Here is a 23,850-nt window from a genome sequence, read left to right as displayed (position 1 = left end):
GAGCTCTCAACAAAATCACCATCAAGAACAGATTTCCGATTCCTAGGATCGATGACATACTCGACAGGTTGCAAGGATCCTCGTGCTTTAGCAGGATTGATCTGAAGAGTGGATATCATCAGATCAGGATCGGGTCGGGAGACGTCTACAAGAAAGCGGTTCAAACGACTTTTGGGTTATTTGAGTTTTTGGTGATGCCTTTTGGCTTAACCAATGCTCCTGCGACATTTAACCGGATGATGGACACGATTTTTCGAGAGTACAGGCTATTTGTTGGCACTTTCTTTGACGACATCATTGTTTTCTCCAAGAATGAGGCAGAACACAGAGATCATCTGCTTCAGGACTTTCAGGTATTACGAGATCACAAGTTAGTGATTAATGCAAAGAAAAGTGAATTTTTCCTACCAGAGATACACTTTTTGGGACACATTGTCTCAGCAGTAGCAGGAATGCAAATGGATCCGGCCAAGATAGAGACTATCCGTGATTGGCCCCATTTGAAGAATGTACATGAAGTTAGAAGCTTCTTGGGACTGTGTTCGTACTACAGGCGGTTCATTCGAAAGTTTGCAAAGGTTGCTTCCCCTTTGCATATCTTGACACAGAAAGGAGTCCCTTTCTCGTGGGGATCCACAGAGGTGACAGCCTTTCAGACATTGAAAGAGAAATTGACCACAGGACCAGTTTTAACTTTGTTGGACTTGCAGAAGTCATTTGAAGTATATTGTGATGCTTGTGGTCGAAGTCTGGGTGCGGTCTTAATGCAAGAAGGCCATGTCATTGCTTACGAGAGCCGATTGTTCTCAAGGCCGGAGATGACAACACAGATTTATGAGAAAGATCTTTCGCCGGTTATCCATGCTCTTACTCAGTGGCGGCATTACCTACTCGAAGCGGATTTTACTGTCTTTACAAACTATCAGAGTTTGCACTACTTCTTGTCACAGAAGCAGCTTTCGCAAAAGCAGATGCGGTGGGCGAACATCTTGTCACAGTTTCACTTCCAGATTGTCCATGTGCAGGGACAGAAGAATGTGGTGGAGATGCTTTGTCTCGAAAACCGTTGGTTCTGGCTATTTTCGTGATACATCATAGGAGCTTCGAGGATATGGTCGACTAGTATGCCACAGATACAAATTTTGCAAACGTTTTCGGGATGGGGAGACAATAGAAGGATACTCCATTCGGGAAGGCTACTTGATGAGAAAAACCATGTTGTGCATTACATAGCCGTTGAGGAAAAAGGTTATGACTGAATGCCACTGTCCACCTGTTACGGGTCACCGCGGCATTGCTACCACCATGAAAGGGGTAGAGAGATACTTCTTTTGGCCGAGACTCAAAAAGGATGTGGAAGAGTTTGTGCGCAGTTGCTTAGTATGCCAGAAGGTCAAGTTTGACAGGCATAAGGCATAGGGATTGTTGCAGCCTTTACCCATACCCACCCGCCCCTGGGAAAGTATTGCAATGGATTTCATTTTTGATCTCCCGAGAACACAGAGTGGTCATGATGGTATCTGGACTGTTATTAACAAATTTAGTAAAAAAACTCATTTCATTTCAGTGAAGAAAACAGTCAAGCCGGATCACTTAGCGAGACTGTTTGTGGCCCAGATCTTCAGATTACATGGCATGCCTGAGACGATTGTCTCCGACAGAGACCCCAGATTTACGAGTTTGTTTTGAAAGGCAATTTGGAGAACATTGGCACGCGGTTGCAGTTCTCGTCATCGTTCCACTTGCAGACTGATGGGCAATCTGAGATTGCAAATTCAATGGTTCTAGATTTATTGAAGTCTTATATCTGAGATCAGAAGACTCAATGGGAAAAGTACCTACCTTTGGTGGAATTTACCTACAATAACACGATACACTCTTCGACAGGGAAGGCGCCATTTGAGATTGTTGAAGGTGCTGCGAAGGTTCCACCCTTCCTAAGCACGAAAGATAAGATTTTTGAAGTGGATGAATATACGCGAGACTTAGATATGGCTTTTGCCAAGGTTTGCGAGACTTTGTGGAAGTCTCAACAACTACAGAAAAAGGCAACGGATCGCCATCGTCGCGACTTGAAATTGAAGGAGGATGATTGGGTGCTCTTACGTTTTGAGAAGGCACGCCTGAGAAAGAAAAGGGAAAGGAGAGGCTTTTTCCAAAGCTTAGTATGCTCTACGGACCTTTCCAGATCACTGAAAAGATAAATGATGTCTCCTTCCGATTGAAACTGCCAGATACTTGGAGGATTCACAATGCATTTCATGTGAGTCCCTTGAAACCTTTTAAAGGTGATGTGCCTGATGATGGGGAGCCTGATGAGCAACCCGAAGTGGAAGAAAACGAGGAGATCCTTGTTCCTGTACAAATTTTGGCATATAAGTGTTGGGTTAAAGGCCTAAATAACCCCTTTTTGTACATTTTTATACTTTGTCCAGGTTCATATTGAACCTCGACACATTTTTTAAAGGTCACTTATAATAAAAGTGGGAAAACCCAAAACTCACTTATTGAGTTTTCCCTAAAAACGTGAGCCCTCTCTCTCTCTCTCTCTCTCTCTCTCTCTCTCTCTCTCTCTCTCTCTCTCATTGTTCTGATAGCGCTTCCTCTCCTGCTGGCTTTCGCCCCCCCTCTCTGCACACACACTGCACTTCCTCGTGTGCTCTTTCACTTGCACACACCGCCGCGCGCTCAACAACTGGTATCAGAGCCAGATTAGGGTTTCAGAAGCTTTGCGCAGGTGGCTGGACAGCAGGCAAAAGGCTTCTCTCGCGTCAAATTTCCGCTTTTATCGCGAAGCCCCTTGCTTCCGGTGTCACCTAGGGTGATTAGGGTTTCCAAAACATGCTGAAATTAGGTCAAAACAGGTAAAAACTAGAAAATTACAGGTCAAAACAAAAAAACGCAGGTGTTCTAAATCGATTCCCGTGAATGCCCCTTGCTTTTCCCACTCAAAACAGGTCCATTTGATGCAAATTGATGCGCCAAAACAGTAAATTTGCAAAAAATTCAGAATTGGACTGTCTTTATATACACAAATTGAGGTTTATGTACCCCTTTTCTGGTTTTATGCAAGTACGCATTGGGGATACTTGTTAATTGCTGAAATTTTCAGCACATTGTATGCAACGTGCGGTACATTGTGATCACTGGAAATTTTCAGATTTTGTGTACACTTTCTGCTGCATTTTTATCCGTGCAAATGGCCTCTACTTCCTCGTCGTCTGATGCCAAGAGCTTGATGGAAATCAAGCGATTTGACAGTACAGGTTTCGACCTATGGCAGGACAGGATGCAGGGGATTTTGTTCCTCAAGGATTGTGAGGACGCCCTTTTGGCTGTAAAGCCTGAGGATATGCCGGATGAGGATTGGGCCAAGCTCAACAAGAGGGCAAAGGCCTATATCAAAATGGCGGTAACCGATGACATTTTGGTGGACATAAAGGGCTTGGACAGTGCACATGCAATTTGGCATAAGTTGAAGGCCACTTATGAGAATGCCACCCCTTTGAATCAGGTGCATTTGATGCGCAAACTGGTGAACATGATGCTTGATGAAGCCAAGTCGGCTTCTGAGCACTTAAGTGCTTTCACCAGTATTATGAGTCAGCTACGGGATACTGGGCTTCAACCTTTTGATGACAAGTTGAAAGCCATATTTTTGTTGATGACTTTGCCAGACTCTTGGGAAACGCTTGTGGTTTCTTTGAGTAATAGCCCCAACCTCACATATGATGGAGTGCGAGGCTCCATCTTAAATGAGGAAATTAGACACAAGTCTAATGGTGGGGAAGGTGGCAGTTCTGCTTACAATGCGAGAGGCAGAAGTCAGAAGCAAAATACAGGTACCAAGACTCAAAACAGGAGCAAAAGCAAGTCTAGGGATAAAGATGTGACTTGTTACCAGTGTGGCAGAAAAGGCCATAAGAAGCCAGATTGCAGGTATTTCAAGAAAGAGCAGGAAAGAAAGAAGGAATCACAAGAGAAGAAGAAGACAGAGGATAAGAAAGGGGAAAAATCAGCAGGTACCTCCTCCAAGGATTCGAAGACTGTCAATGTATCCTCTAGTGTGGTTATCACAGAGTTATCCGATAGTGAGGAGATCTTGGTTGCAGCTTCATGCCCCTCAGATTTTATTGTAGCAAATGCAGAAGACATGCTTATCTCACGTAGAGATGTCATTGATGCATTGCTAAGTGCAAATGATGGCCTTACACAGTCTTGGATAGTAGACTCGGGTGCCTCATTTCATGTGACTCCATCTGTGGAGTGTTTTGCTTCTTATCATGCAGGCAAGTATGGCAAGGTTTACCTTGGGGATAACCATGCTTATGACATTGAAGGAATGGGCATTGTGCGCTTGGCATTAAACAATGGCCAAGAGTTTATGCTTAAAGATGTAAGGTATGTACCAGGCATCAAGAAGAGTCTATTGTCTGTTGGCCAGATGGATGCACAGGGTTATACAACCATTTTTGCTGGGGGTTCATGGAAGTTGCTTAAGGGATCAATGCTCATTGTCAAGGGATGCAAGAGTGGTACATTGTACTATTTACATGGCAAAGCTTTGCCTGGCAAGTTTCTTGCAGTGGCCGAAGTTGCTTCTCATTTGGAGTTGTGGCACAAAAGACTTGGCCATATGAGCCAGAAGGGACTTGATGTGCTCTCCTCTTTGAAGAGGGTTGATGTAAAGGGCACCAAGTTAGATTTTTGTAATGACTGTTTGTATGGTAAACAAAAGAAGTCTTCTTATTATTCTGGTGTCTCGCGCAAAGCTAATGCTCTTGATTTAATTCACTCCGATGTATGTTCAATGCCTGTTAAGTCTTTTGGTGGTGCATCATACTTTGTTACATTCATTGATGATTGCACTAGGAAAGGCTGGGCATATTTGTTAAAGAATAAGAGTGAGACATTTAATGCATTTAAGAGGTTTCATGCTTTTGTGACCACGCAAAAGGGTAGTAAGCTTAAATGTCTGAGATCTCACAATGGGGGGGGGTACACGTCTGCTGAATTTCAGCGTTATTGCGAAGAATATGGGATTAAAAGGGAGTTGACAGTCCCTTATAATCCATCTTCTAATGGTGTGGCTGAGAGGTATAACCGTACTTTATGTGAGAGAGTGCGTTGCATGTTGTCCACGGCTAATCTCCCTCATCGGTTTTGGGGAGACGCTTTGAAAACTGCAGTTCATGTATGCAATCGCTCTCCTAACAGTACGTTGAAAAATGACATTCCAGAGGAGGTTTGGTCTGGAAAACTTGCCTCTTATGATCATTTGAGAGTGTTTGGCTGCGAGGCTTTTGTCCATGTTCGTAATGAATTGAGGACAAAGCTAGATGCCAAGTCCATCCAAGGACTCTTCCTAGGTTATGGGGAAGAGGGTGAAATGGGCTACAACATATGGTTGCCTCAGTTTAAGAGGGTTGTACGCAGCCGAGATGTACTGTTCAATGAGGCTAAATTGCTGAAAAATGCTACATCTTATGAAATTGACAAGAAATCGGTCAAATTTCAGCCTCTCTTGCAACCTATTGATGTTGAAAAAGAGCCTCAGGATGCATTACCGCAAGCTGAAATTGATAATCAGCCGGTTAACCTTGAGCCAGAAGAGGTAGGACATGATTTAGATGCTCCAAATGAGGAAGGACATCCACCTGTCATGGCTGAAAATGATTTTCAACAGCATGAGCATGCTGACAAAGAGTTGCCTCCTGATGTAGAACCTATGCCTGAGAATGTAGATCATTGGGTACGCAGGTCTACTCGTGTCAGAAGGTTGATACAGCGCTTTGACCCCTCTTTGCATCATGTTATGTTGACAGATGAGGGTGAGCCTCTTACATATAAAGAGGCAAAATCATGTGAGTTAAGCAGTAAGTGGGAGCTTGCAATGCAAGAGGAAATGAAATCCTTGTATGCAAATGATACTTGGGATCTTGTGCCATTGCCTAAAGGGAGAAAGGCTCTTCCTAACAAATGGGTATACAAGATTAAGACTGTGGATGAAAAACCCGAGTACAAGGCAAGATTGGTTGCAAAAGGATATGCACAGAAAGAAGGAATTGATTTTCAAGAAATCTTTTCTCCCATTGTAAAGCTTACAACTTTACGTGTCCTTTTTACTCTCGCTGCAGTGCTTGACTTAGAATTGAATCAAATGGATGTAAAAACAGCTTTTCTTCATGGTGACATTGATGAAGATATCTACATGAAGCAACCTGAGGGTTCTGTAGTTCCTGATAGAAAGGAACTTGTATGCAAACTAAGAAGGGCACTGTATGGTTTGAGGCAGTCATCACGTCAGTGGTACAAAAAGTTTGATACTTTTATGCTGTCTCAAGGCTTTAAACGCAGCCATTCAGACCATTGTTTGTATACAAAGAAGGATAATGATGGAAGTCCTATAATCCTTGTGCTATATGTAGATGATATGTTGATTGCTGGGAAGCACATTGGGAAGCTGTGAAATGCATTTTGAGATACTTGTCAGGTACACAATCTAGGTGTATATGCTATGGCAAAAGTGACCTGAAGTTGCAGGGCTATTGTGATGCAGATATGGCACGTGACTTGGATACCAGGAAGTCCACTAGTGGCTATGTGTTTGCTATTGCTGGTGGTGTTGTCTCTTGGTGTTCACGACTGCAGAAAATTGTGGCATTGAGTACTACTGAGGCTGAATATATTTCAGCTACTGAGGCTTCTAAAGAGGCCATATGGTTAGGCAGACTTGTCAAAGAGCTTGGTATGCCTGCTAGTACTCCTGTCTTGGGATGTGATAGCCAAAGTGCTGTCTATTTGGCCAAGAATGCCATGTTTCATGCACGGACAAAGCACATTGATGTGCGATACCACTTCATACGACAGGTATTGGAGGATGGTCTAGTCACCTTGACTAAGATTCACACAGGATAACCCTGCAGATGTTCTCACCAAGAGTCTTGCTAAGGCTCAACATGAGCATTGCATACAACTGGTGGGAGTTGGTTAACTTAAAGGCGCCATTTATGCCTTTAAGTGGGAGGTTGTTGGGTTAAAGGCCTAAATAACCCCTTTTTGTACATTTTTATACTTTGTCCAGGTTCAATATGAATCTGGACACATTTTTAAAAGGTCACTTATAATAAAAGTAGGAAAACCCAAAACTCTCTCTCTCTCATCGTTCTGCTAGCGCTTCCTCTCCTGCTGGCTTTCGCCACCCCTCTCTGCACACACACTGCACTTCCTCGCGTGCTCTTTAACTTGCACACACCGCCGCGCGCTCAACAATAAGGATATGAAGAATAAAGGTAAAGTCCGAAGGCGGTTCTTGGTTAAGTTCAAGAACTATCCTGCATTGGATGCAAAGTGGATGGAGGAGGAGGACCTAGCAGATACTCCTCAGATTGTGAAACTTTACCTCGATGCTTTTGGTTTAGCATAGTTTACTCCAAATGGAACCCAGAATTCAGCTTGGCCGGAGATCTGGTGCAGTGGGATGCACAAGAGGGGAGTCACTCCGCTCCTTTGTCAACAGATGCCTTGATTTAGAAACTAGAGTCACTGATGTCTCTTTGAGCTTAAGGGATACTGAAAGCTGACAGTATTTAGATGTATGACTTTATGAAATGGAATTCCTGATTATGATACTGATTTGTTCTTGACTTCTTTTAAGTGTGGGAACTGATAGACGAAATGACTGCAGCATTTTGGTCTAATTGATCTCGAATAGACATGGTTGCAATAGGGGTTAATCAATCGGACATCGATGAGGTCCCGATGTGATCTAGATGCGATTGCTAGCTACATTGCCAATAAATCATGGTCTAAGATCCGAATGAATGTTGAATGTCATGTGATGTCCTGTGATGTCTAGTGATGTGACTGTCGATTGGTACATGTGCTAGATGTGTGTTCCTAGTACGTAGGTACTGACAGTCAGTGTCCGCTAAGACGGTTTATGGATTCTCTCTATTTTGCAGGCAGTAATCGAGGGCGATTACAATGCTTTCAAGAGGGGGGTATGTCACAAAGTGATGACGTGTCTGTCCGAGAGCATGCGGGAAACCCTAGCCCTGACTGCTGCTGAAAACCCTAATTCTACAAACCCTAGCCCTAAAACATGCAAACCCTAAAACCTGCCAAAAACCCTAACCCTAACCCTAAAACCTGTCCTAAACCGTAACCCTAACCCTAGCAGCAGGAGAAATTTCCGTGAAATGCGCTGGCACTATGACGTGGCAGAATCCAGATTTTACGGCAGATTTTTAGCTGCTAAGCGACGGCAATTTTTCTTTTTCTCTACGCATTGAGCATGAGAGAGAGAGAGAGAGAGAGAGAGAGAGAGAGAGAGAGAGAGAGAGAGAGAGAGAGAGAAATTCCCTTGCTTTATTTTGTAAAAACTCAAGTGAGTTTGTGAGAGAAAAAAAAGAGAGTTTGCTTTTGGAACTGAAGCTTTTGGGGCTCTGCTTTTGGGCATCCCTTGTAAAATTTAAATTAGCGGTTTGGGCTCACTTTGCAGAGCACCTGGACACAGAGTTTGAGAGTGAAACCCTAACCACTCTCTTGTACTTTGACATTGATTAATACATAAAGAAATACCGAAAGGGGCGCCAGTCTTTGGGGCCAATATCTCTAGGCACGGAGCTCCGCCGGGCCAGTGCAAATCTATTGTGATCTGTGAATTGTTTTGAAGTAGTTATTTGGTGCTGTCGTCATTGATTCTTGACTTGGAGTGTCCAAGTCTGTTACAAGTTGCCCCCAGCTCGTCTTAAGGATCATACCATTAATCTGATACCTAGAAGCACATCACCGAACCGGCCACCTTACCGTGTGAGACGAGCCCAGAATCAAGAAATTATGAACCAAGTGAAAGACCTCTTGGAAAAGGGTCTTATCCAGTCGAGTACTTCACCTTACTGCTCTCCGGTGTTGTTGGTTTTGAAGAAAGACGGATCTTGGAGAATGTGCATTGATTATAGAGCTCTCAACAAAATCACCATCAAGAACAGATTTCCGATTCCTAGGATCAATGATATTCTTGACCGACTACACGGATCCTCTTGTTTCAGTAGGATCGATTTGAAGAGCGGATATCATCATATCCGAATCGCGCCGAGAGATGTCTATAAGACAGCTTTTCGGACGACCTTCAGTTTATTCGAATTTTTGGTGATGCCTTTTGACCTTACCAATGCTCCAGCGACCTTTCACCGAATGGTGGACAGGATTTTCAAAGAGTACAAATCTTTTGTGGGCACTTTCTTTGATGACATTATTGTCTTCTCCAAGGATGAGGCAGAGCATAGAGAACATTTGCTACAGGTCTTTCAGGTATTGCGAGATCACAAGTTGGTGATTAATGCATAGAAGAGTGAATTTTTCCTACCAGAGATACACTTTTTGGGACACATCGTCTTAGTAGCAGGAGCGCAGATGGACCCGGCCAAGATTGAGACAATACGTGATTGGCCCGATTTGAAGAATGTCCGTGAAGTTAGAAGCTTCTTGGGCTTATGTTCTTACTACCGGCGATTCATTAGAAAGTTTGCAGAGGTTGCTTTCCCTTTGCATATTTTGACATAGAAAGAAGTCCCTTTCTCGTGAGGACACACAGAGGTGACTGCCTTTCAGACATTGAAAGAGAAAGGGACTATAGGACCAGTTTTGACTTTGCCGGATTTGCAGAAGTCATTTGAAGTATACTGTGATGCTTGTGGTCGTAGTGTGGGTGCGGTCTTAATGCAAGAAGGCCATGTCATTGCCTATGAGAGCCGATTGTTTTCAAGGCCGGAATTGACACCACAGATATATGAGAAAGAGCTTTTGGCAGTTATCCATGCTCTTACTCAGTGGCGACATTACCTACTCAGAGCCGATTTCACGGTCTTCACAGATCACCAGAGTTTACGCTACTTCTTGTCACAGAAGCAGCTATCGGAAAAGCAAATGCGGTGGGCGAACATCTAGTCACAATTTCGCTTCCAGATTGTCCATGTGTCTGTGTAGCTCAAGTAAATACAGTCCAAGACATCTCTTATCCTCACAGCTCATGTCTCTGGCTTATCCTGACAGCTCGTCACTTTGGAGAAGGGCCTGAAGCCTTTCCTGAATAGATAGTGGAAGCGACCCCGTATCTTGTGATACATTGTGCACTGACATATATAATGCATCTCCGTCTCTGGCTCTGTATGGCATAGGCAGCATATCCGCTAGCTGTTGGTATCCCTCTGAATCTACTAGTCTCAATCTCAAGTTGGTGCGAAGATGTTCATATCTCACCAATGGCACATTGTACCCATGAGATAGATGTGTATCCATATAGCTGGGTCGAATCACAAATTCATCCCCGGTGAGTTGGAGAAGATGCTCTCTATAGAAAGCCATATTCGTGTCCAACTCCTGTGTCAGCTCTATCCATGTCACCTACAATGAACTTGGATATCAAAAGAACATGAAGAAGATGTTACCACGGCTTAGCATCACTTGAGAATGACTAAGAAAGACACGTTGGATGACTATTGCCAGAGGTTTTTGGATACATTTTTGCCAGTGTCCTCGTTTAGGAGGATCACTTTGAGAGACGAGATTGAGCGGTTTTGCTCTGGTTTCCCAATGAGATATGACAGTATCGTCTGCAACAGAAGTCTGATTCTATTCAAAGACTTATGGGACAAGCCAAGCAAGGTTTTGGAATGCACGCCGGCTTATTGTCTTATCCTATGGACAGGCTAGTGTCCACCTCAAAAGGGCAAGAGTTTTCCAACGAGGAAGAGAATGAACCACGGGAACGGATGAAAGTTCATCAAGGGATGGTAGTGCATCCGAGGATTCCAACGAACTAAGGGAACCAAATGCAAGTTCATCATAGGATTACAAGGAAGAAAGGGAATCACATGATAGTGCATCTAAGGGTTCCAACGAAATAGGGGAATCACCTGATGATTCATCTAAGTGTCACAAAGTGATGACGTGGTTGCTTGCTATACAGGAAACCCTAACCCTAACTGCAGAAAATCAGAAACCCTAATTTCCTGAAACCCTAACCCTAACTGCAGAAAATCAGAAACCCTAATTTGAGGGGAAACACTAACCCTGATTTGCTGACGTGGTGGGCTGACACGTGGCAGCTGTACGGATCCCCAACGTTTTGCGGGCAATTTGCGGAAGGCAACAGCTGCGGCATTTCTACTTTTGGGCGAGCTTTTCGGACTTGCTTTAATCTACGCAAGTTGACAAGAGAGAACCCCTTTTTGCGTTATTTTAGGCAAGGGTTGAGAGAGAAGAAAAAGCCCTTTTGCTTTATTTTTACAAAGCTTTTGAGCTTTTGATTTACAGTTTTTGGGGCTCTGCTTTTGGCATCCCTTGTACCTTTAAATATGTGAGCAGGCCTCTCACAACTCAGAGCATCTGGACGCAGAGTCTGAGTGTGAGCGCCTGCCCGCACTCTTGTACTTTGAACTCAGATCAATACAAAAAAGTTGACAAGAGAGAACCCCTTTTTGCTTTATTTTAGGCAAGGGTTGGGAGAGAGGGGGAAAAGCCCTTTTGCTTTATTTTTACAAAATTTTTGAGCTTTTGATTTACAGTTTTTGGGGCTTTGCTTTTGGCATCCCTTGTACCTTTAAATATGTGAGCAAGCCTCTCACAACTCAGAGCATCTGGACGCAGAGTCTGAGTGCGAGCGCCTGCCCGCACTCTTGTACTTTGAACTCAGATTAATACAAAAAGAAATACCGAAAGGGGCGCCAGTCTTTGGGGCCAATATCTCTAGGCACAAAACTCCGTCGGGCTAGTGTCGAATCAATTGTGAGTTGTGAACTGTTTGAAGTGATTATTTGTGGTGTCATGGTAGATTCTCGACTTGAAGTGTCCAAGTCTGTTGCAGTGGTATCAGAGCACGGCCGATTTCTCTTCTACAGGAAATCCGATCCCTAATTTTTTTTCCGCTGCACCTATGGCTTCAGGCAAAGATTAGTTGACTCCCTCTGCATCTAGAGATGCGGGAAGGGATCACAACGAAGATTCCTGCAAGGAGTATGGCCCGCCTCGGCCTACTCAGGCGGAGCGTCGAGAGATGGAGCGTTGTCAATTGATCGGCGATGCAACAAAGATGATGCTCAATTTTGCTAAGGACCCAAAGTTTGCAAAATATATGAGCGAGACTTCTTACAGGAGGTGCATGCACAGTAGTAGAAAACCACACCACCCCCAAAACCCGCTCTCAAGAAACGTTCTGCTCACAAGAAACATACAGAGAAGGAATTAGAAGAGGTGGTTGATGCACGAATTGCACAGCTTTTTGACGCGCAGAACAAAGCTAAAAAGCACGGCAAAAAGCAGAAAAAAGGCACTGACTTCCCGGGTTATTTGGGTCGTCAGTCGACATTTGAAAAAGCAAAGAAACAGAAGAAGCGCGTTCAATTTGAAGAAGTACCCAATTCATCTTCTTCTTCTTCTTCTGACAGTCCTTCTAGCTCATCTAACTTGAGCGAAGAAGATCGAAAAGGCAAAAAGCGAAGCAAGAAACAACGCTTCCAAAATGGCAAGAAAAAGGCAAAGAAGTCTAAACTCGCCCATTGAGTGAGAGTTCTACAGAGGACTCGTCTACAGACAGTTCAGACTCTGACGACAGTAACTTTTATGCAAAGAAGAAGTTTTACAAAGCCAACCAGTATGACTTTTTGGAAGACAAAAGCAAGAAAGTCCGAGAGTTTAAGGAAGGTGGACAGTCAATTAAATTTGACATGTTTTCGGGATATACAGATGCTTCGAAGGCTTTGTCTTTCGTACAGCAGTTTGACATCGCTGTCGCGGGAGAACGTTACTCAGAGCACTCTTAAGATTCGGAGAGCTGCCTCTTGCTTTAAGGGGAATGCTCGAACTTGGTGGTCCATGCTTCTATTAAGCAAGACTGCGCCACTTAAATGGCTGAAATTCAAGAGGCTTTTTATCTCTTCTTGATTGACTCGAGAGTATGAACGTGATATACGAACTGCTTGGAACCATCTTCGGATGACCAAGAAAGATACAATGGACGCTTATTGTGAGAGATTCTGGAGCTCTTTTTACCCGCCTCTTCATTTAAGAAGATCTCGTTCAAAGAACACATTGAGCGGTTTACCTTGGGTCTACCTACAGAGATCCAAGATCGCTGCTTAGAACAGAAGTTGGCTTCTATTCAGGAGTTGATGAGTCATGCGAAACGGGGTTTTGCCATCCACTCTGGCAGTCTGACCTACCCCACCGATGAGATCATGACACAAAGAGCTGAATAGACTTCGACAAATGAAAGTAGAAAGAGAAAGAGCAACTCAGAAAAGAAAGATGCACGACCCAAGCTTACTCCTTAGGAGCGGGCTCGCTTCATCAAGGAGGGGAAGTGCTTTGGATACGGGGAAACTGGACACATCTCCGCAAAGTGCACTAAGAAGGCACAGAAAGAACAGAACGACAAGGACGACAAAAGGCCTGAGAGTTCGAGAGCAGCTGAGGAAGTGGAAGAAAAGGCAAGATGAAAATAGGACTGGTTCCAGAGGCCCTGATCTTCTTTGATGGAGGAGCCAAGGCCAACTTCATTTCACCAGAATTGGCGGCACGGCTCAAGATCACTCCCGATCGGAAGGGACCACTTGCGGAGGCTGTTCTAGCGGCACCCGGCAGGGACGTAGCCATTACACCTATCATTAGCAAACTTCGGTTGCATTGTCAGGGATATTTGGGGCATGAGGACTTTTACATAATGCCTTTGGAAGGTTGTGATGTTCTCTTGGGAATTCCCTGGTACCACAAGAACAACGTCGTGGTCAACTCTCGGGTGAGGAAACCGACATTGACTATAGAGAAGGGCAGAACCATTGTACTTGACATTAAACTGAAGCGCGAGTCTGTCCCTATTGTATCGGCTTCGACCATTTCTAAATTAATGAAATCCAGTCTGTTTGTTTACTCGATCTTTATGAAAGAGTTGACTGATGAGGATAGGACAAATATGTCTAAATCTGATAAAGAACGCCAAGATTTTCTCCACTCTCATGCCAATTGCTTCTCAAAGGGCCTGCCAAGCGAGTTACAACCTGCTCGTCCTGAAGATCATATCATTGATCTGATTCCTGGAAGCACACCACCGAACCGGCCACCTTACCATGTGAGCCGAGCACATAACGAAGAGATTATGAACCAAGTGAAAGACCTCTTGGAAAAGGGTCTTGTCCAGCCTAGTACTTCACCGTATTGCTCTCCAGTGTTGTTGGTTTTGAAGAAAGACGGATCTTGGAGAATGTGCATCGTGTTGTAGCAGGATTGATTTGAAGAGTGGATATCATCAGATCAGAATCGCGCCGGGAGATGTCTACAAGACAGCCTTTCGGATGACTTTTGAGTTATTTGAGTTTTTTTTAATGCCTTTTGGCTTAACCAATGCTCTTGCAACATTTAATCGGATCGTGGACAGGATTTTTCAAGAGTACAGGCTATTTGTTGGCACCTTCTTTGACGATATCATTGTTTTCTCCAAGGATGAGACAGAACATAGAGATCACCTGCTTCAAGTCTTTCAGTGCTTCAAGTCTTTCAGGCATTACGAGATCACAAGTTAGTGATTAATGCAAAGAAAAATGAATTTTTCCTACCAAAGATACACTTTTGGACACAAGCGGTTGAATGTGGCCGGTGCATTGGTCAAGCCAAAAGGCATGACAATGTATTCATAAAGACCAAACATAGTGCGAAATGCGGTCTTTACAATGTCTTGATCAACTATCCTTATTTGATGATAGCCACTTTTTAGGTCAATCCTACTGAAGTAGGTGGAGCCTTGTAGCTTATCAAATAGGTCTTCTACCCGTGGAACGGGAAACCTATTTTTGATAGTGATCCTATTAGTGCTCTATAGTCGACACACATACGATATGTGTTGTCTTTCTTTTGCACTAATAGCACAGGAGAACAAAATGGAGATGAGCTAGGCCTAACCATGCCCTTCTCAACTAACTCATGCACTTGCCGCATAATCTCCTCTTGTTGAGCTTGAGAAACTCTATAAAGAGGTTTGTTAGGCGGTGAACTTCCTGGAAGAAGTTCAATTGCATGGTCATCATTACCTCGTTTAGGAGGTAGCTCACAAGGGATGTCGTCAATAATGACATCTTCAAACCCCTTGAGAAAATTGGATAACTCTAATTCCTTTTGGTTGTGTATATTTTCTTTTGCTAAAATATTAGGTTCATTTTGAAAATCTTTAACAAAAATCATGTACACGGAAATAGAGCTCTTTATTGACTTGTTGAAAGCTGAGTATGTCCAATGGGTATAGTGTTACCATTTCCTTACCATCTATATACATATCTTTTTCCTTGAACTTAAAGGAGATTCTCCTTTCAGGGAATTTAACATTGGCAGCCATGCGATCAAACCATGGTGCCCCTAGGATTACATCCTCATGCTTGAGAGGAGAGATAAAGAAGTCCGCTTTGTCCACATAGCTTTGGACATGGAGCCTCAATTTCCCGATTAAGGGAGTGACTGAAGCTTCTTGACCCTTGAAAGCACCATCTACGGGTAGGACATCTCCCATCTCGTAGGTTTGTATGCCTAGCTTGGTGGCCAACTCTATAGATATTAAATTATGAGTAGAACCGGGGTCAAAGAGAAAAAAAGAATCATGTTCTCTTACCTTTCCTCAAGCATCGCATAGAGGAGATCCTTTGTGGTGAGTTTCCTCCTATTGGATTTCGACCAAGGTAGCTCTAGGAGGATCATGGCGGTTGTTCTTTTGGGGACAAGCGCCGCACGCATGTCCTTGTTCTCCGCACTTGAAACACCGGTTATCCTTGCGATACGCTCAAGCTCTTCAGGAGAGATTTTATTTTTGCCTTTATAAACTCCCTTCTCTTTAGCTTTGTTGAAGTTGCCCTTAGGAGACTTTTGGACATTGTCCTTCCCCTTAGGCTCATTGGAACCCTTGTTTTCAAGGGGCTTAGAATTCCTCTTAGCCCCTGTTTGGAAATTGATTCGAGAGGCCACCATAGTATGATGTATTACCGCCGATATGGTGTTTGGCCTTTGGGAGTTGACATACTCCGCCATTTCTTCGGTTAAGTCCGCACAAAATTGTTGCTTTTGCTCTCCAAAATCCAACTTTTTGAAGACAGTGTCTTTGAGTCGTAGGTCCCAAAACTTGTCTACATATTTGTGAATGGATTCATAGGGAGAGAGCTTCAAGCTTCGCCATTCGGTGAGTACTTTGTCTTTGGCATCGGTGGCCAAAAACTGCTTCATAATGGAAGCTCTTAAAGCTTTCCATGTTCGTGGAGCTTCACCGTTGGCCCGTAGGCTAGACCACCATTGCCTGGCGGACTTTTGAAAGTGCATAGCTACATGGCATAGCTTAGAGGACTCCGTGAAGCCCTCATCTCCGAACGCCGCATCGAATTATTGGATAAAGGCCAAGACTTTGTCCGTAGCACCAAAAGTGCCATCGTAGGTAAGGAAAGAGATGCTCTTCCCTCCCTCTTTGAACTTCTTGAGCTTGGATGACCTCTTCCACGCGGCATAGGATTTCCTAGGGCCTCTTCTTTTTGATGGTTCAAAGGTTACACCATCACTTTCTTCAGAAGATGAAGAATTTGAGGAAGATGGAGAAGAGGGTGACCTCTTTCTCGCCTTTTTCTTGCCTTGATCTTCGTTGTCTTGACCATCACTTTCATAAGAGGAAGAGGATGAAGAAGATGGAGAAGAGGGTGTCCTCTTTCTCGCTTTTTTCTTCTCTTGCTTTTTGCCATCCCTCTTTGAAGTATGGTGTGGAGAAGTATGCGATGGTCTTCTCCGTTTTGGAGGTGATGGAGAGCGTTTAGCCCACCGTCTTCATGGAGCCATCTCCGCCGAGGTGGCGGGAGATTCACTTCTTTCTCGTTCCTTCGGTGGAAGCTCTTGAATTCTCCTTTGAGAAGGAGATGCGTCATCAAGGAGCAAATTTCTGAGCCCTTCATAGGGATCCTCTTCTTCTTCCCAAATCGGAGAGAGACCTCTTTTGGAAGTCTCGCAAGGAGGCTTCCTAGGTGTTCTCTCGTCATGGTGGGGAGCTTGGAGAATCCCATGAGCACGAAGCTGCCATTGCACTTCACTTTGGAGGGAAGATTGCCCATGGCTTGTTGAAGCCTAGAAACAAGATAGTTAACAAGCATCGGGGCATCATTAGTAGCTTGCTCATTAGCAAAATCAAAGTTATCAACATTAATTTCACTCTCTTTACTATTGTCAGCCATTCTAACAACTTTTAGGTGTAAAATTTTTAGGTGAACTTTGGCACTTCAAGCCCTAGTTGCTACTCCTCTTTACCCCTTTAGAAAAAGCACTCAAGCTACTGTACCCGTGGCTCGAATACCATTAATTGCAAGGAATAGAAGAGAGGGTCGTTCAACACCAAACAGCACCGGCTCCTATCAAGCTTCTAATAGCTCAATAGTGGTTAAGCCATAGGCAAGCCCCGTAGGACTCCACTATTAAGACCATAGCTCTCGACGGTGATGCCCTGTTAACTGCACAAAGGCATGCGCACTGCAAGACTGAAAAATCCCTATTCTACTTACTCACATGCAATTAATAGAACCAACCATTTACAGCTAGCTTGAGGACCTCCCTTCTTGAGCAAGAAAAGAGAAACCTTGTGCTCTGATACCAACGTAAACATTTAATGGCCTAGTAACTTGTGTGTAGCGTAAAATAGCATGAACATAGTGAGCATTTCATTAGAATAGATTCCTAATGAGATTAACAAGAGTGCTTGGGTGGAGAGAGCAACAAAAAGCATAACACCTAGTTAGATAGCATGAACAATACTTCAAAAGAGAGAGAAATTAAGCAATTGACAACAATTGAGGACCGGATTTGCATGGAGTCGGTCCCCCCTCCAAAAGGCTTTGTATTATGGTTTCTCCCATTAAGAGAGACATTTTACAATACAATTTCTTGTGTTCCTTCAATACTAGCTAGTGCAATGAAGATGGAAACTTCATGCACTAAGCAAAACACTTTAACAAACACAACTTGAATTATCCCTGTTCTCAGACCCAAGACTTCACACACCTTCGAAGATGGTGAGAGCTAGCGGGGTATGAGAGTAGATTGAGAGGAAGAAGGAGTATTCTTACGAGAAAGATGTACATCTCCTCACATAATCACTCATCTTAGCATAGCTTAGCTTAGTAATTAGCATGGTAGAGGAGATGAGCATGCATTGAAGCTTTGCTCTTGGTTGGACTTGCATCACAAAGCCAAGAGTTATTGGTATAGGCCTTCCTTCTCACAAGCTTGTAGTAGGTGATAAGCTTTCCATTAAAGCTTGAGAAGGAGAGAGAGTCTTCTTTACTTCACACATGAGATTGTGTGAGTGTGTGTGTGATAATGCCTTGCAAAAATCAGCCCCCTCTCTCTCTTAATCGACCCCTCTTGCTATTTGCTCTTGCTAGCATCCTATTGGACCTCCCCAAGCTTAGCCAATGGTAATTAAGCAGCATAAGTGATAGCCTTCTAACATGTATCCCTCTTTCCCCTTTTGTGAGAGCTTTAGGTAATTATTTAATTCAACTAAACTCTCATTGGACCCCTTTGCCTCCTGGCCAATAGGAATCAGGCAAGCCATTGGGTTGCTGAATGCTCATTGGTCCCCTTGAGAGACTGTCCAATAGTCTTCTAGTGAGCTTAAATCTTATTGGTTCTTTTATTAAGTGTTTTTAAATTAATTAAACTAGATTTACTCTAGCCTAATTCTCATTGGTCCACCTCCAAGGCCATCCCATAGGAATTGGGTACACCTTGTGGGCATCTGGGCTAGGGAGCTGAGATGTGTACCTCATTCCCTTTGTGTAAAGGGAGCTTGTGTGGGTGTGAGTGTCTCTCTCATCCCCTACTTGCAAGGCTCGCCCCCTCCTATGTAGGGATTGACAAAGACTTTTTGTGACACACACTAAGCATCCAATTTCCCTAGTGTTTGGCCTTTGGACACCACCTTTGAATTTTATGGAACCTTAGCATTTTGGAAGTCTTAATGGGCTGAACCTTAGGGTCTTTTAAGCCCATTGTTGCACATTGCTCTTTTGTAGATGCCCCCTCCTTTGGATCTCTACTGTGGCCCAGTCTGCTAGCTTAACCAATATTCTAGCTTTTTCTCCCCTGGCACTTCCCCATATTAAATGATCAGTTTAACATAAGAAAATCATTTAGGAGCATTAGATATTGATTATTATGACAGCAGAAATCTCAAGAACGACAGTAAAAGACAGCGGATCGCCATCGTCACGATTTGAAATTGAAGGAGTATGATTGGGTGCTCTTGCATTTTGAGAAGGCACGCCTGAGAAAGAAGAAGGGAAAGGAGAGGCTTTTTCCAAAGCTTAGTATGAGATACTACGGACCTTTCCAAATCTCTGAAAAGATAAATGATGTCTCCTTCCGACTGAAACTGCTTGACACTTGGAGGATTCACAATGCATTTCATGTGAGTCTCTTGAAACTTTTTAAAGGTGATGTGCCTGATGATGGGGAGCCCGATGAGCAACCAAAAGTCGAGGAAAACGAGAAGACCCTTGTTCCTGAACAGATTTTGGCACATAAGGACACAAAGAATAAGGGTAAAGTACGAAGGCGGTTCTTGGTTAAATTCAAGAACTATCCTGCATTGGATGCAAAGTGGATGGAGGAGGAGGACCTAGCAGATACTCCTCAGATTGTGAAACTTTACCTCGAAGCTTTTGGTTTAGCATAGTCTACTCCAAATGGAACCCAGAATTCAGCTGGCCGCAGATCTGGTGCAGAGGGATGCCTTGATTTTTAGAATACTAGAGTCACTGACGTCTCTTTGAGCTTCAGGAATACTGAGAGCTGACAGTATTGTGCTATATGACTTTATGAAATGGAATTCCTGAATATGAAACTAATTTGTTCTTGACTTGCTTTTAAGTGCACGAACTGATAAACGAAATGACTACAGCATTTTGGTCTAATTAATCTCGAGTAGACATGGTTGCAATAGGGGTTAGTCAATAGGGCATCGATCAGGTCCTAAGTGGATCTAGGTGCGATTGCTAGCTACATTGCCGATAAATCATGGTCTAAGATCCGAATGAATGTTGAATGTCCTGTGATGTCTTGTGATGTCGTGTGATGTGATTGTCGATTGGTACATGTGTTAGATGTGTGTTTCTAGTGCGTCGGTACTAACAGTCAATGTCTGCTAAGACAGTTTATGGCCTCTGTCTATTTTGCAGGCGTAATCGAGGGTGATTACAATGCTTTCAAGAGGGGGATATGTCACAAAGTGATGACGTGGTTGTCCGCTCTGCAAGAAACCCTAACCCTAACTGCAGAAAATCAAAAACCCTAATTTGCTGAAACCCTAACCCTAACTGCAGAAAATCAGAAACCCTAATTTGCTGGGAAACCCTAACCCTGATTTGCTAACGTGACGGGCTGACACATGACAACTGTACCGATCCCCCACGTTTTGCGGCACAATTTGCGAAAGGCAGCAGCTACAGCATTTCTGCTTTTGGGCCAGCTTTTCTGACTTGCTTTAATCTACGCAAGTTGACAAGAGAGAACCCCTTTTCCCTTTATTTTAGGCAAGGGTTGAGAGAGAGGGGAAAAAGCCCTTTTGCTTTATTTTTACAAAGCTTTTGAGCTTTTGATTTCTAGTTTTTGGGGCTCTGCTTTTGGCATCCCTTGTACCTTTGAATATGTGAGCAGGCCTCTCACAACTCAGAGCATCTGGACGCAGAGTCTGAGTGTGAGCGCCTGCCCGCACTATTGTACTTTGAACTCGTATTAATACAAAAAGAAATACCGAAAGGGGCACCTGTCTTTGGGGCCAATATCTCTAGGCACAGAACTCTGCCGACGGGCCAGTGTCGAATCAATTGTGAACTGTGGACTGTTTGAAGTGATTATTTGTGGTGTCGTGGTAGATTCTCGACTTGGAGTGTCCAAGTCTGTTACATAAGGATTCTGACGACTGAGATTGAAATGCCAACGAACAGAGGAGACCAATGAGGCTACCAATAGGTCCCACGGCACAAGAAAAGAACATAAAGAGAATCAACTGGAAGATCAGAGAATTCCAAAGATCCAGATTGAGGTGCCAAGGACCTTGGAGGCCAGCTAGGCTACCAACACGTCACACGGCACAGAAAAAAAGACAGGCAAATGGGTGTACAAGCAAAAAACTACACCTCATGATAAGAAACCCAAGTACAAGGCACGACTTGTTGCTAAGGATTTAAGCAACAACAGGGTATTGACTTTGATGAGATCTTTTCTCCAAATGTCAAGATGACTACTCTACGGTGTGTACATGCGTTGGTTGCTAAAGAGGACATGGAACTTGACCAGATGGATGTCAAGACACCGTTCTTGTATGGTGGTCTTCAAGAAGAAGTTTATATGCAGCAACCAGAAGGTTTTGTTGAGAAGGACAATATGTCAGTTAGAAAAGACTCATTATGGTCTAAAACAGCCATCAAGGAAGTGGTATCGTAAGTTCTACTCGTTCATACTCTCTCAAGCCTACAAACATAGCGAAATGGACCACTGCCTCTACACTAAGCGAGCTAAAGATGATAGTTTGCAGATTTTGGTCCGTTATGTGGATTATATGTTAATCTCCAGGAAATGCAAGGATGAGATTTCAACCTTGAAGTCAGAGTTACATGCGAGCTTTGAAATGAAAGACATGGGTAAAGCAAGCCATATCCTTGGCATGCGAGACAGATCCAAGAAATTGGTCTTTTTGTTTCAATCTGAGTACATTGCTAAAGTGATCAAGCATTTCAATATGGAGAGGAAAAAACAAGGTTGTTTCCGTACGTACGTACGGTACGGTTCCGTACCGTACGGTACGTCCGTACGGTATCCGTACGCACCGTACGATTCCGTACGTACCCACAAAAAAAAAAAAAAACCTCTGAAAAAAAAAAATCGCCAACAGTGCCTATTCCCCGTGGTCGGATTAGGTGGGCGAGGCCTTTAATAAGTCCACCTATCCTATACTGGTTATTATCACAACAGAGAATCAGAGAGTAGAACAGAGTCTCTGCACAGAGACCAAGGAAGGATTTGCCGCCACCGATAAGGTTCTTTCTCCCTCCCTCCCTCCCTCCCTCTCTTTGTGTTTGGAGTCTGCAAGGAGGCACTCTAGAGTCCTGACCTCGCGAAAGATTGTAAGTTTTGTATTCAACTTGGAAGTGTGCGTTAATTGTGTTGCAGAGTTATCCAGCGGTTACGTAACTTGTGGGGTGATTTTAAGTGTTTTTTGAAAGTTGTGGCTATGTTTAAGTATTGTGCAGTGTTTTTAAACTAGATAGGTTGTATATAAATTTGAAATTCTTTGTATTTTTAGCTTTTAAAAAATATACTACAAATTTTACGTACCTTATGGCCCAATCCATACGGTACAACGTACAGTACGTACCGAACACGTACCGAATACTACGTACCTTACAACCTTGGGAAAAAATCATTTTTAGAAAGTTTCACATATGGAGGCAATGGAGTATTCAATGCCTGGAAAAGACTAAAATGGCACAAGTGCCTTATTCATCTGCAATTGGGAGTTTGATGTATGTCATGATTGCTACATGTCCTAACATTGCTTTTGAAGTGGGAGTAGTTAGCAGATATATGTCAAACCCAGGCAAGAAGCATTGGGAGACAATGAAAGAGGTTATGCGATATTTGAATGGTACAAAAGACATGTGCATTTTCTTTGGAAGAAAAGAAGAATGTGTAATGGGTTACACGGATGCGAAGCTATATGGCTTGGTCGGCTAGTGGGAGACCTGGGAATCAATGTTAAGATTCCTGTATTACATTGTGATAGCCAAAGTGCTATACAAATGGCAAAGAATCCAATGTTTCATGCAGAGACAAAGCATGTGGATGTAAAGTATCACTTCATTCACAAAGTGCCCGAGGATAAGCAATTGCAGCTTGCCAAGATGCACACTAGTGAGAATCTTACTAATCTTCTAACAAAGAGCTTACGTTTAGAGCGATTTGCACAATGTCGGGCACTCGTGAGCGTTGGGTAGATAATCATGGTCATTGTCTACCTGTATTGTATGTATATCTACATTGTCACCCCAACTTAAAGGCACATTGTCTTTTAAGTGGGAGGTTGTTGGGGAGGTAAAGCCCAATGTGCCACGTTTAAAGGTTGGGCAGTCGGGAACTAACACTGACAATTCATTCTACATAAAACAATAAGGACTCATGACCCTAAACACTACTGTGTTTGGAGTCCACCAAAACCTGTGTCTTCTCTCTTCTCTCTTCTCCATTGCTGCACATGCACACACACTCTCGCTCGTGCACTTCAATTTGTTCCTTAGTGTCAAGCCTACAACAACGTCAACTCATGCTTTCGCTCAAATTCCACTTATTTGAAAGTACATGACCAACTTCAAAAGATTCTACAGCCGCAAGCCTCCCATCAAATTGTGGCCTTAACAGTCTATGGCCCTAGCGGAGCCTAGGGTTGCTCTATAACACATTGAAGCCATAGACACCTATAAATCCCTCTCATTTGCATTATCTTTAGGCAATACGTAGATAGATGCTAGAAAGAGAGAGAGAGAGAGAGAGAGAGAGAGAGAGAGAGAGAGATGAATAGAGCAATTGTTCTCCACAGCCGCTTGGCTGGCATGGACGCTAGCACCTCATTGGATGCTTCTGTCTGCTTGCTGATGACACTATTTGTTGGCTCGTGTGAGGAACACCTGATACCCAGTGCGGTCAAAACGTGAAAACATCCTCAAACCTTGCTACTTTCTCCTTTGGATGTCGCATCCTCCATCCTTGCTATCCACCGTGACCTAG

The 23,850-nt window shown here is 43.5% G+C and overlaps 1 protein-coding gene across 2 annotated transcripts in view; it reads right to left on the bottom strand.

Annotated features, from left to right (window-relative positions):
• SDHAF2 (succinate dehydrogenase assembly factor) overlaps positions 1–23,850 on the bottom strand; it is a 34,939-nt gene that overhangs the window by 10,507 nt on the left and 582 nt on the right. The gene's annotated exons all lie outside the window — the stretch shown is intronic.

Source organism: Adiantum capillus-veneris, chromosome 6, assembly GCF_014529385.1.
Source record: "Adiantum capillus-veneris isolate H3 chromosome 6, ASM1452938v2, whole genome shotgun sequence".
NCBI lineage: Eukaryota > Viridiplantae > Streptophyta > Polypodiopsida > Polypodiales > Pteridaceae > Adiantum > Adiantum capillus-veneris.
The sequence above is the reverse complement of the archived record's forward strand: the minus strand, read 5'-3'. Positions and strand labels throughout refer to the sequence as shown.